At 41.5% G+C, this 13,067-nt stretch overlaps 1 protein-coding gene across 1 annotated transcript in view; it reads left to right on the forward strand.

Annotated features, from left to right (window-relative positions):
- Nucleotides 1-1,533: 1,533 nt before the first annotated feature.
- The window catches only part of Greb1l (GREB1 like retinoic acid receptor coactivator), a 254,622-nt gene continuing 243,088 nt past the window's right edge, over nt 1,534-13,067 (forward strand). The window contains exon 1 of the mRNA XM_026783547.1: nt 1,534-1,658. The gene's annotated coding sequence lies outside the window, so the exon portion shown is untranslated. The remainder of the gene's footprint in view (nt 1,659-13,067) is intronic.

Raw genomic sequence — 13,067 nt, forward strand, 5'->3', positions numbered from 1 at the left:
AGGTGCAAACACATCTCTTCCTTCACTACTCATACTGACCCATGCTTTGAGTTGTCTCTGCTTCTCTGGCAATTCCTTATGCCACAAGAAGAGGACAAAAGGGAAAATTATTTTGGCTTGAGAGGAAAGTTTAAAAAGCAAGACAAATCTGTTTAGAAATTATGCTGGTTTAGTAAAGTGGTGGTAGTAGGTTCACCTTCAGTACCACGCTGTCAGCCCTGAGATCATACATGGAGGCAACATTATACAGACTGAGGAAGTTTTAGTTATGTGTTTAGTACTCATGTATCTATGCAACAGCAGTTAAAAAGAGGGCATGAATTTGGCATAGAGAAAGTGTGTGCAAGAAAAGAAAGGAGTGGGAGATTTAATTTAAAAAAATAACAAACCATTGAAAAGTAAGAGTGCTGACTTACAGATCATATGTGATACAGTTTAACATTGTCTTTCAACTATGATTGGGAATGATACCACAATGCTTGACAACAATGTCAACATACCTACTGGCAGCTTATCGGGGCTGCAGTTTCAAAGGCATGAAAATGGCTCAACCAACTTTTCTGTGTTTTGATGCTTCAACTCATCCAGGATGAAGCTGCTTTTACTGGAAGGTGTAGTCATAATGTCTCCGACAACAATTTCAAAAGTTCAAGAAAATGAGAGTCAGCTTTGAATACAAGAGGCCATGAACTGTGAAAATTGGAGCGACATCTGTCACTAATCGGCCACAGAATCCCTCCAGAATTTTTGTCCTTGTAGTAACCTTTAAGGACCAGGGCCCGCTGGAAGTGGCTGCCCTCCCTGGAATTTCCCTGTGGTCTTTGTAGGAGGTTTTGCAGGAGCAGGGCAAGCCTGAAGGTCTGGGAACCACAGCAGGAGAGTGGGGGGCCAGTGTCTTGGAACTCCAGGGAGTGCTCATCAGAGAGGTACAGATATATGTTCTGGCTTAGAACCCACTTGGAGTGAGTTTGGTTTTGTCTGTGTCCCGTTATCAGCCTCATGCAAAAGGACAAGGGCTTTTGACCAATCACTGCCCATGCAAAGGGGCTTTAATAGTTATCTAGTTATCTAGTTTAATAGTGACAAAGAAGTCACACAGTGACTTGAAAGCACTCTGAATGAACTAGGATCCAGAAAAAAAAACCAAAAAAAAAACAAAAACAAAAAAACAAAAACAAAAAAAACAACTGTGCTTCTTGATCACACTCTTCAGCAGCACTAGGGGGCAATCCTTCCTCCCAGAAGACCCCCAGCTCGTTACCTCCTTACCCAGAGCGGCCACACACACCAAATTTGCGCTGAAGTTTGCAAACCCAGGCATGAAGACTGCACGAAGGACTCCACAGCACACGTGGGAGCGCATTTGGCACCGTGCACTTCCGACCCTCTAGGGCCCCGAAGGCTCGGAGGCCCAAAAGGACACCGGGTGCTCAGGCCAGGAGGGTCCAGTGAGGAGGAGGGAGAGCGGGAGGGGCAGCACCTGAGGAATCGGCTGTGGCTCCTCGCTCCGCCCCCGGGAACTGAGCGCGTAGCCCGCGGCCTGTGGCAGAGACGCCAGCCACCAGCGGCGCTAGCACCTCGGAGCAGAGCGCAGCGCGGAGCCGCCCGGGGCTGCAGAGACCACCCGGGCCCTCTGCCCTTGCTCCCGTCGGGGCCAGGTGAGCTGCTGCCCGGACTCGCGGGTACTGGGAGGCGAGGGCATTCGGTGGCGACCAAGGCCTGTCCTCTGGCGGGCTGGACACCTTGCAGGCTCAGGGCAGCGTCGCCTGGACTTTCTTCTGACGACCTAGGAGGCGGCGCGGGAGTGTGGAGTGAGTCGTGCGGCCGGGCAGGCGCCTGTGCCAGCAGGAAACCCTATCCCGGTCCCTGTCCCCGGCTGCCTAGCTTCGCCGCCCGCGGTCACAGGCCTGTCACCCCGGCTCCGCTGCTGCCTTTGTGGCGGGAGGGAGGTGGCCGGTGAGCTGCGGGGCAAGGGAGGCTGCGGCGAGGGGGTGCGTCCCGGCCGCTCCCCGAGCACGAGGGGACAGCTAGCGGGTCCCCGAGCACTGGGCGGACGGCTTGTAGCAAGCAGGGGAGGTGTCCGCGCAGAGGATGGGTAGAGTTGGGCTTGGGAAAGTTGAGAGTGGTCAGACGTGGTCAGGCGTTTGCTGGGGTCCACGCCAAATGTCACTTTGTCACACGTGCGTCTTCCGGTCATCATTTTCATTCCTCTACGAGCTTCTTCCGAACTGCTCTTATTCTGAATGAGACACAAAGGGTTGCGTTGACAGCTGACCGTGAAAATAGACAGCAAGGTGAGGTGTGCCCTGATCAGGCAGGGTGAAGGTGGGCGGTGTGTTAAATCGGTGGATTCCTGGAGTCCTCCTGCGTTTCATTAAAAGGAGATTATCTGTGTAGGTTCACCGCTTGAGTTTCTCATTGAAGCCAAGCCCAGGAAACGTGCAGGATAGGGCTCTGTGCCAAAGGCTGCTTCGACAGTCGTGTACCTCTCTTTTCTAGAAACCCTATCCCAGAACCCTGTTCCTGGCTAAAATAAAAAACAAATTTTGATTTCTACTTTTGAAACCGTGAGATTCTCCATCCCGCCTCCCTTAAGAAATCCTCCTCAAGTCCTGTTTCAAAAGAGCCTTTGCAATTTGAGGCAGTTCAAAAGAGGTTGACTGAATTTCTCACTTAAAAACCGCTCGCTCCTCTGTCGTGTTCTGGTAAAGCATGAAATTCTGCTTTAGTTTAGTCACTGCTGTGATTATTTTTTCCTTTCTGAAAACTTTGGTGAAAATGCAATATGGAAAAGTCACTAAAAAGAGAAAACTTAAAAATAATATACTCGCTGAAATAATAATAAAGTTACATGCATATAAGTATGAATTTTAAAAGGAAATGTAAACTTTAATAAATACTGAGAACTAAATAGAAATTAGGAAACAATTTCAAGCAACATCAAAGAGTATACAGTGGAAATTAAACTCTTCCTTCCATAACTTCTCTATGAGGTAGAGTTTGCCAATTTATATGTATAAATTTCTGTTAAAATGAAAATGTTATGGAAATAGAGGAGGAGAGAAATGGAATATAAGATTGCTCACATCTAGATGGATATGCATATTATTGATAACAATTACCAATTAGAGGTCCTCTTGTGTTGACATAAAGTCTTATCTGGTGGTGGATACTTATTACCTTGACAATCGGTTAGAAAGCTAAGTCTTGGAAGGAGTGTAAGTGCAAAAAGCAGGGCACCTTTTCTTCATGCTGGCTTTGTGACCTTTATCTCCCTCCACCTTGAACCTCTAGGAAGCAGAGCAAACAGAAGTTACTTTGTTCACCACAATTTTTTCTCTGAAAACACCAAGTAAACTTTTGCGTTCTTCCATTAACATAACATAAATAACAACATTTAAAGGGTGAGATACAGCTGAGAAATAGGGTGCTTGGTCTGAACCCTTAGGCTGGGTCTCCTCACACCACACACAGCCACATACACACTCTAAAGACAGATGTCACCAGGGATATGGAGGCCAAGTTTAAGATTTTTTTTTTTTTTTTACCTCAGATAGGCCATAGTTTCCTTGGGAAGGCTTTCCTGCTCCTGTCCCTCCCCTTAGTTAAATAAAGAAACTGCTACGTGGTTTTTCCAGGGTCCTTCTGACTCTTCAGTTCTACCGTCCAAGTCTATTGTCTGAAGTTTTAAGTTCTGTTGGCTCCTAAGCTCTATTAAAGGAGTCAAGGTGCTCTAAGCCTAGCTAAGAATAGCCCGTTGGACTGTAGATAACGAAACAGTGGAATGATAAGGATTTTCTGGAGGTAGACTCAGAAAGGAGAGCTAGAGATGCTTGAAGTGGGTTTCTGGGACGTCCGCTGTTGCTGTTGGTGGAGGCTGACTCTGGGGCTGAGTGCACTTTGCATGTCACCTTAGAGAGAGATTTCTCTTCACAATTCATGGTGCTATTTTAAGGAAAACCACTCTTCCAAGATAGTTACTTTTCTTTTTGCTAAAGTGGAAGCCCATTTGCCTCAAAGAGTCTTGACAATTTAATTAGCAACTCTCAAGAATATTTACACTACAGATACTCCTTACAGCTATGATATTTTGTTACTATGTAAGTATACACTCATATTCTTAGCAGGAAAATTTTCTGATCACCATGAAAGACCTCAGTTAAGAGATTTAAAATATATACTGCAGGTAGTAATTGCCAAAATCGTTGCTATTAAGATGAAGGTCTAATCTACAAATGAATTACAGCAAAATCGTTAAAATCTTAAAAGTGCTTGATTGGTGTGCTAAAATTATAAATTAGAAAAATATGTTTGTAAAGACAGTTAAATAGCCTTGATTTGCTAACAAAACTCCCCCATAACTTAAGTAACAAGAACAAAATTATTCTAAAATGGCAATAGCCATCTCAGTTTCTTCCAAGTCTTGATGTGTACACAGATCTTTTTATAGATGACTTATGTTTTGGATAAATTTTAATCTGGATTTTTATAAACATTTAAAAAAGTTTCATTATTTATAATAATTTTGTAAATTTTCATGCAACACATGCCCCATAATTAATGTTCTCTTTGGAGATTTTAAAGTCATTAAAAAATATGACCATCCTTATGAATGTAAACACTCTCCCTCTTTCCTACTTTTACCTCTCTTTTTTTCCCTTCTCAACATACTTAGGATTTTTTTCAGTGTGGTTGTAAATGGGTGGATTCAAAGTTAGAAATTCTGGGTTCAAACCTAGCTATAACATATAATGGGAATACTGATCAAGTAGCTTATTTTCTAGTCATTTCGCTTTCTAATCTATAAAACGGGTTATAATGGTAGTTCTCTAAAAGGTTAAAATAAAAAAAGAAGTAACGCATGAAAATGCCTGTGAATGTTCCCCCTTTTATTGATAAAGTTTCAAATTTCTGATGATTTGTAGCAATTAAATTATTAGCGTTTGGTCAGAGTAAAGTTGCACCACTTCCTTTGATTTGTTCCTTTGGTTTTGAGCATGGGAGAATAGTTTCCCTTTACAGTATTTCTAAATGGAGTTATGGGAGCATCGGTGCTTCCATGGAAGAATAGTTTCCCTTTACAGTATTTCTAAATGGAGTTATCTTTAGGCAAGAGACAGACTAGAGTTCTTATGTAGTCAAGGTAGCTCTTGTAAGTTCTGGAGCGCCCGCAGCCGCCACACAGCTGCTCTCTGTGCCCTGAGCTCCAGGAGGGTTCTATTGTGCACTCTTCCTTTCTCTCACTCCTCCGAGTCCAGATGTGAGGTTGCATAATGACTTCAACTCAGCTCCGTGCTTACCGCTCCATACACTCTCAGAGCATGGTTTCTGTCTATACATGGCAAACAGAGCGAGAACTCAGTGTCTTTTCCTTGCCCTTTGTCTGTGTTCAGCAGTCCCTCCAGCAGACGCAATGTGTGCTGCAGGGAATCATGTCTTGGATCGCCTTCTCTACTCCTGGACACGGTCTGTTTTTATGGTGCCAGTTTGGAAGCAGAACTACTGCCTGTGTTGATGTGTTTCTGTTTAGAAGGTTAGGATACTTTTTTGTTTTGATTCTTCTAACCTCTTGTGTGAGGGAATTTCTTGGTTTTTGTTCTGGAAAGTGGGGTTAAGTTACTGACTTTTTGCATAGGATTTCTGTAAAGACATGAGAAAATAAATGTGGACTTGATTTTAGGGGAAAAAGGCCCACACATCAGTACTAGGTTGTCAAAATTATATACCATTACAACCCTTTTAGGAGTGTATAACACTCCTTGTAGGCTTTGAGAAAACCTGAGCTACTGAGTGAGCCCGGAGTTAGGTGCGGAGTCTAACGGTGCACCCTGAACTACTTAGTAGAAGCTCTGGGAAGCAAAGTTACCAATCTGCCTTTTAACAATCCATATAATGCTGGGTGACTATTCTAGGGAGAAAGGAACTTCAACACTCATAAAAAGTGTTCTATGAGCTAAATATTAGTTGTAAACTGATCTGAAAACATCAAAAAATCATTTTGCATGCTAAACACAGGATGAAAGGTAGCTATTGCTATTAGCTCCTATTTGTCATTTAATCTCTTAAAACCTCATTCAGACAGGAATTACAAACTAGATGCCTGATGGGCCAGACTAATGTGTGGGGTGGCAGAACACCTGTAAAATAGTCACCCCTATTATTGCTGCAGTGATGAACTTACTTGTTAAGAAAAGTCTGAAGGTGGCAGAGCCTCGAAAGCTCCTCTACCTGTTGCTATTTAGGAATGTGGGCGCTGTGGCTACACCATACGACAGTCCAGATAAAGTGCAAAGTTCACATTCTTAAGTTAACTTAAATATTTTTGATGACAAAAAGTTGACTGAACAAACCAGTCTGGAATCTAGATCACTTCTAGCCTGGGTCAAGCGATATTTGTAACCAGTTGCTCATGGTGACAGAAGAAATCTGCTGTTGGTTACTTGATAATGGAAAAGCATAATGAGATTACAGGCATTTTCCAGTGTTCAAATAATAAAACTTCAATAAATTAAAGTCTGGTGTTGCCAATTAGGTAAAGAATTAGCTATTATGTTCTACTAAGATTGAAGGCAAAAATTCAGGTTCTTCTGCAGAGCAATTATAAGCCTTTATCAAACTGCCTACTATAAGACAGTAACCCCAGGCCATAGGTAGCCATTTAAACATAAATTAACACCTTCAAGCAGAGACTCCATTTCTCAACTCTGCTGCTCACATTTTAAGTGCTGGAGAGCTACACGTGGTTACTGACCACTGCTGGGGCATATAAATAAGACCAAATCCTGTGCAGAAGTCAGTTCTGTTGGAGGGCACTCAATTCTTCAGGAATTTCCCCCGAGGAGTTTGTTGGAAAGAAATAATTAAGCCTGATGTGGTGGTGCACAGCTGTAATCCGAGCACCGAGGAGCCTGAGGCAGGAGGATCTGGAACTGGGCCAGCCTGAGCTAGTCAGCAAAACTGCATTTCAAAGAAAATGCAAAATATAACATCAAATATTAATCCGAGTAAAAATTTAGGGCTGGAGATATGGTCCAGTGGGTCATCTTACTGCCAAGCCGGATGACCTAGTTATCTTACCAGAACCCTCATGGAGGGAGGAGTGAACCAACTCTGGCAAGTTGTCCCCTGACCGCTACACACAAACCGTGGCACCCACAGGTGTGTGCTGTGCACATAAAGTATATAAATAAATATACAAAGTAGAGTATTAAGTTTAGAAAATCAGCCTACATGATCTCAGAGAACCTAGACAACAACATACATGGTTCTAATCTACATGGGAAGTAGAAAAAGACAAGATCTCCTGAGTAATTGGGAGCATGGGAGAAGGTAGAAGGGGAAAGGAAGGGAGGGAACAGAGAAAACTATATAGCTCAATAAAATCAATTTAAAAAATAAAAAAGGGGGGGAGTTATTGCCTCAAAAAAACAAAACAAAAAAATAAAATTTATTTTTCCAGTAAAAAACAGTTTAGAAAGAATGTAAACACAAGCTTAAACTGAAAAAAAAAAACCAGTCGGCAGTAAATATTTGGGAAAGTAGTGTTAAATATATTAAGTGAAAATATCTCTAATAGAATCCTTTTGCTTATTTAGGTAGATAGCTTAGGTACAAAAGATTATGGAGCCAATTCTTCTGAAAACACATACAGCCTTTCTCTGTGGGTTCTTGTTAGAGATGCACATCCTGTCAGGTGGTGGTGGTGCACACCTCTAATCCCAGCGTTAGGGAGGGAGAGGCAGGCAGGTCTCTGTGAGTTTGAGGCCTGCCTGGTCTACACAGTGAGTTCCAGGACAGCCAAGGTTGTTACGCAAAGAAACCGTGTCTTGATAAACCAAAGGAAAAAGAGAAAAAGAAGTCACATCCCAGCCTCCCTCGCTCCTCCCTGTGGTCTGTTGAATGAAACTCTAGCACGGACCAGGAATCTGTGAACTGCTAACTCTGCCGCTATCTGTGCATCCCTCAAGCCGCATCTGTGTTATTGTGACGGAGTTAAAACTCCTGAGCTTTGTCTCGACCCTGTTCTCACTGTGGGGATACACTGTGAGGTTCAGTGGCTCTCCACATTTGCTGGATGAGCAACATGCTTAACCAGGGAAACGGAGTGAAGCATTTGCCTCATAGAGTGACTCCTTTAGATGGTGAAGTGCTGGAGAGGGACATGGAAGAGTGGAAAGGGAGCCTGGGCTTGCATCACTGAGAAGCCACACCTGAGTGGCCACCCCTTGGGAGTTTGCAGATTGGGTTGGAGAGGCAGATTTATTTCAACTCCCGGTCTTCTCTGCTGTGCATACTCTGTAAATTTTTTGGAAGGAAGTTAAACATCCCCAAATTCACCGTGTTTCAGGATCAATGCCTGTCCTATTTGCTTATGAAACACAGCCCTGCCTTACTAAGTAAGTGTTTCTGAGGTGGAGCCTCCGAGTGTGTCTCGTACCCAAGAGCTTTTTATGGATATCAAAGTCTTAAAATTATCCCTCAACATAACACCCTACGGACCTCGTTTAGCAGCACGGATAATGGGAATTTGCCACGGCTGCAGGCTACAGTGTGAAGAGCAGAGTACCTGGTGCATTATTTCTTTTATCTACCGCACTGTTTTCACCGAGTTTATTCACTACATCCTTATAGTGTATTTAGAGGACTGAAAAACTATCCTTATTGATTATAATTGGCATCGGAGAGCAAAGGAAATGTCTCTTTTGACATGCCTCCACCCCTCCAAGTCTGTTCCCTTTCTTTTTAGTTTAAATTTTTATTTGATTTGTTATCTTTGAATGTGTGTGAAGAGTGCACGCCTGCCACAGCATGGGCGTGGAGGCGGAGGCTACCTTAGAAGATCCTTCGTCTTTCAGATATTGCTCTCAGGTCCTCGAGCTTACGGTTTACACGGCCAACCCTTTATTTACTAAGCTATCTCGCCAGTGCTGTCTGAATGCCCACCCCACCTTTTAAAGATGAACTTCAGCCTCCCTCCCTCCTTCCTAGAGAGGTATTGGCTCCCTTGGAGCTGGACTTAGAGGCAGTTGTGAGCTGCCTGATGTGGGTGTTGGGAACTGAATTCGGGTCCTCTGCAAGAGTGGTATATACTCTTAACCTCTGACATCTCTTCTCGGTCCTTAAAACGTTAGTAATACTTTCAGGACTTTTTGCAAATAATATAACTGCTTATAGAATCACAATTTGAAACAGTCAGTAAATGTGAAAAATGCTTAGCTCCATTTGTTTGGAAATTCAGTAACAAATCATAATAAGCTATACCACTTGATGATTTTAATATACATTAAAATGTTAAAAAATATTAGTAAAAAACAAAATGTCAGTTTCCTCACTGAAAAACTTAGGCAGATACTTTATTCTAAAATTTATATTAAAACTATGAAACAAAATTTTCCCAGTTTTCTGTTTGCTGAGAGAAGATGAGAGGAATTGAGTTTTATTCTCTCTTTCTTTCTTTCTTTCTTTCTTTCTTTCTTTCTTTCTTTCTTTCTTTCTTTCTTTCTTGTTTGTTTCTTGAGACAGGGTTTCTCTGTGTAGCCTTGGTTGTCCCGGAACTCATTCTGTAGACCAGACTGGCCTTGAACTCCATCTGCCTCTGCCTCCCAAGTGCTGGGATTAAAGGTGTGTACCACCACTGCTCAACTGAATTTATTCTCTTTTTTGCTTGGGCCAAAAATTAAAAGGCGAGACCAAAGTTTAGAAAATGATTCTTGTTAGAATCACCTCTTTTTTTTTTTTTTTTTAATCAGTGCTGAGGTTTGAAGTAAGAGCCTCACTTACGCCAGGCAAGTACTCTACCACTGAAGTACTCTTCAGAAATTATATTTTTGTTTGCATTTTTAGTAGTTCTTTGAGAGTGTTGTACAATGTATTTGATCTTATTTACCCCCTCCCTTGAAGAGTAAAAGGTGATATAAATGTTGGGGCACTCTGTGCTTGAGACGGTTCTCTCCTATTTCTGAACGGAATGTGAGTGCATGTCACAAGTCAGAGACAGCACCGCTATGGGGTTTCTGTAGCGTTTCCATCTCACCCGGCTTGTTCAGCTTGCTTTTCTGTTTTATCCTGTGTGTTTCCTGTGTCTTCTCAGGGCCAAAATTATAGCTAATGTCAAAAACAGTGTAGAACAACCACACTACAAGATTTTCCAAAAACATTTGGAGAAATTATGTTTTATTATGTTTAAATTTTAAATAGAATTCTTTTTAAAAAATTTAAAAGTAGTTTATTTATGAATATTTTGCCTCAGTGTATGTATATGCAACATGTACATGCCTAGTTCTGAAAAAGAAGAAGGCATCAAATCTCCTGGAATTGGAGCCACAGGTGGTTGTGAGCCACCATGTGGGTCCTGGGAATCCCACCCAGGTCTTCTACAAGAGCAGCCTGTCTTTAAACCACCAGGTCATCTCTCCATTTTCTTTTTTTCGTTTGGTTTTTCTATACAGGGTTTCTCTTTGTAGCCCTGGCTGTCCTGGAACTCACTCTGTAGGCCAGTCTGGCCTCAACCTCAAGAGATCTGCCTGCCTCTGCCTCTGCCTCTGCCTCTGGAAGCTGGGATTACAGGCGTGCACCACCACTACTTGACTGTACTCAATTGTAAAATCAGATTTCTAAATGGTTGATACCTCTGTAGAGACTCTTGAGCCAGTAGTATGCCTTATCTGAGCTGGTGCCTCAGAGCAGGATTTGCTTAGGAATAGCATAACACATAGAACAGTTGTGTGTCTGTCATTTCAGGGCATGGGTGTGGGCAGAGGGAGGGAGAAGAGAATATTTGTATATGCGCAAAACACAGGTTTTGAAAAATAGCCAGAAAGGACTTTGTGACTCCTCTGCTCTTCCCTGCTTAGTATTCTCATAGAATTTAGTAATTTTCAGCAAGTTTTCATAGTTATGGTTTGGTTAATGAGAACCAATGGCCAGTGTGTCACTCACTGTACATACATTGTTTATAACCTGTGAAACGGGCTGACTAATTTTGATTTTTAAAGTTACAAAAAAGGAAGCTCAAGAAGACACACTGTTTCCCAAGTCCCTTGGTGGTAAGTATTAGTCTGCAGACAGACAGAGGCTGTTTGATTTCAGAGCCAGTTTTCTTTCCTTAAGTCATCCTCTTGGCATTTTGTGACTATTGGATTCTAAAACCTGAATGTCAGTAACTATGCCTTACAATGTTTTTCTGTGTCCAGGAAGACAAGTTGGGGTAGATGTGAGACCTGGGGGCAAAGCTGTGATGTGGTTGTGGAGTAGGGACCAAACCTGGTTCACTCACCAAGCTTGAACAAGGCTCCCAAGCTGCAGATATCCGCCTCTTTCCCTTTCTCTCTAGCTACAGCTCTTGGAACAAATACATAGTTAGCCCTCAATAAATATTTTTTAATGAGCGAATAAACACCACCTGTTGAGAACTGCTGTGTATCTTCCCAGCCTGAACCAAACTTCGTTCAGACCTAAGCCATTGTCCATGGAACTCTGTAGGGAAAGGAGGGATGGTAGATGGACAGCAAAATCTTGTCACCTTCTCCAGAATATCAGGCCAAGGCGCATGCCTTTTGAAAGACATCTTTTGAATAAAGGTTGGTAGTAAGGAAAATAAATCCAAAGCAATTCTGTGGATGAGATTGAAGAGAGACTAATTTTATTTCTCTCTTTTTTAATGTTTGCAAAATTATTTATATAATTCTTATACATATTTAATATATCCTCAAGCTTATCTGCTTTAAGTAATATAGACTTTAAGCTTATCAGCAAATATCTATTTTTAAAAAATAATAATTGAAAGCCAGGTGGTGGTGATGCATTCCTTTAATCTCAGTACTCAGGAGGCAGAGGCAGGCCTCTGAGTTCTAGGCTTGCCTGGTCGACATAGTAAGTTTCAGGACAGCTGGGGCTACACCGAGAGACCCTGTCTCAAAAACAAAAATAAAAAACTTGAAGTCATGTGTTTCTAGGATAATACCACATAGTGAAGTAGAACCAAGGAAGGGAGAGTTTCAGACAGAAATGCTCTGTAAAATGTGACTATATATATAATGTGACTATACATATATACATTGTATATATAATTACATATATAGTCACATGCTATGTAAAATGTGACTATATATAGTCATATATAGTCAATATATAGTTTCCATATATTGTCAATATATATATTAAACGAGTGCTACAATTCATATTGCTAATTGGATTTTAATTGACAAAACTTCCTAAATTAAATCATTGTGGGCTTGTTTCAAATATCCTTTCTAGTAGATTATCTGAGTCTGTATGTAACTGAAGTTCATATATTATAGACACCATAATTCTGTCTTAGATTAAAGGCTGTGTATAGTGTGTACTGATTTTTTAAGCCAACAATAATTATAATATCAACTCTTTGTCTCTTAGCTTTCATTTGAGTATGAAGTAATTATTTTCTCAAATGAATTTATCACTTCCTAAAAAATGATTGTATCTTTATGGTTTTCTGACTGAGTGAGAGGTTGTCATTCAGTGGTGATAATAGAATTCTCCACTGGGCAGGAAATTGTGCTAGACTTACGTTAATAAGACTTTATTAGGCTCCTGTGACTGGACTGGGGCTATAAGAGAAAGACAGGCACACACAGAGTAGTTCTTTCCCTGAGAAAATGACAGCCAGCTACAAGATGGTTCTGTAGATTCAGATTTATTTTATATGAAGTATGTTCCTTAAGCCATCACAAATGCAATAAAATTACACAGCATAATATGTATTTGTTCTGTTCCCCAACATCAAAATTATAAAAGAATCTAATTAAAGCTGGAACCGGATGGAGTTTAAATGTCTGTTTCCATTCTTTCTTATTTAAGCCAAAAGATGCTTTAAACTTGTTTCTGAGGGATCAGTTGTGGAATCTGAAGGGGTGGAGGAGACAATGTTCCATTCGTGCTTTATAGATGCTTCAACTATGACATGCATTTTTTGGGAGGGGTAGGAATTGTGTATATATAGGTACATGTGTATGTGTGCCTGGTGTATGTACACATGTGTATGTGTGCCTGGTGTATGTACACATGTGTAGGTGTGTGCACATATGATG

This window comes from Microtus ochrogaster, chromosome 18, assembly GCF_000317375.1.
Source record: "Microtus ochrogaster isolate Prairie Vole_2 chromosome 18, MicOch1.0, whole genome shotgun sequence".
NCBI classification, from domain to species: domain Eukaryota; kingdom Metazoa; phylum Chordata; class Mammalia; order Rodentia; family Cricetidae; genus Microtus; species Microtus ochrogaster.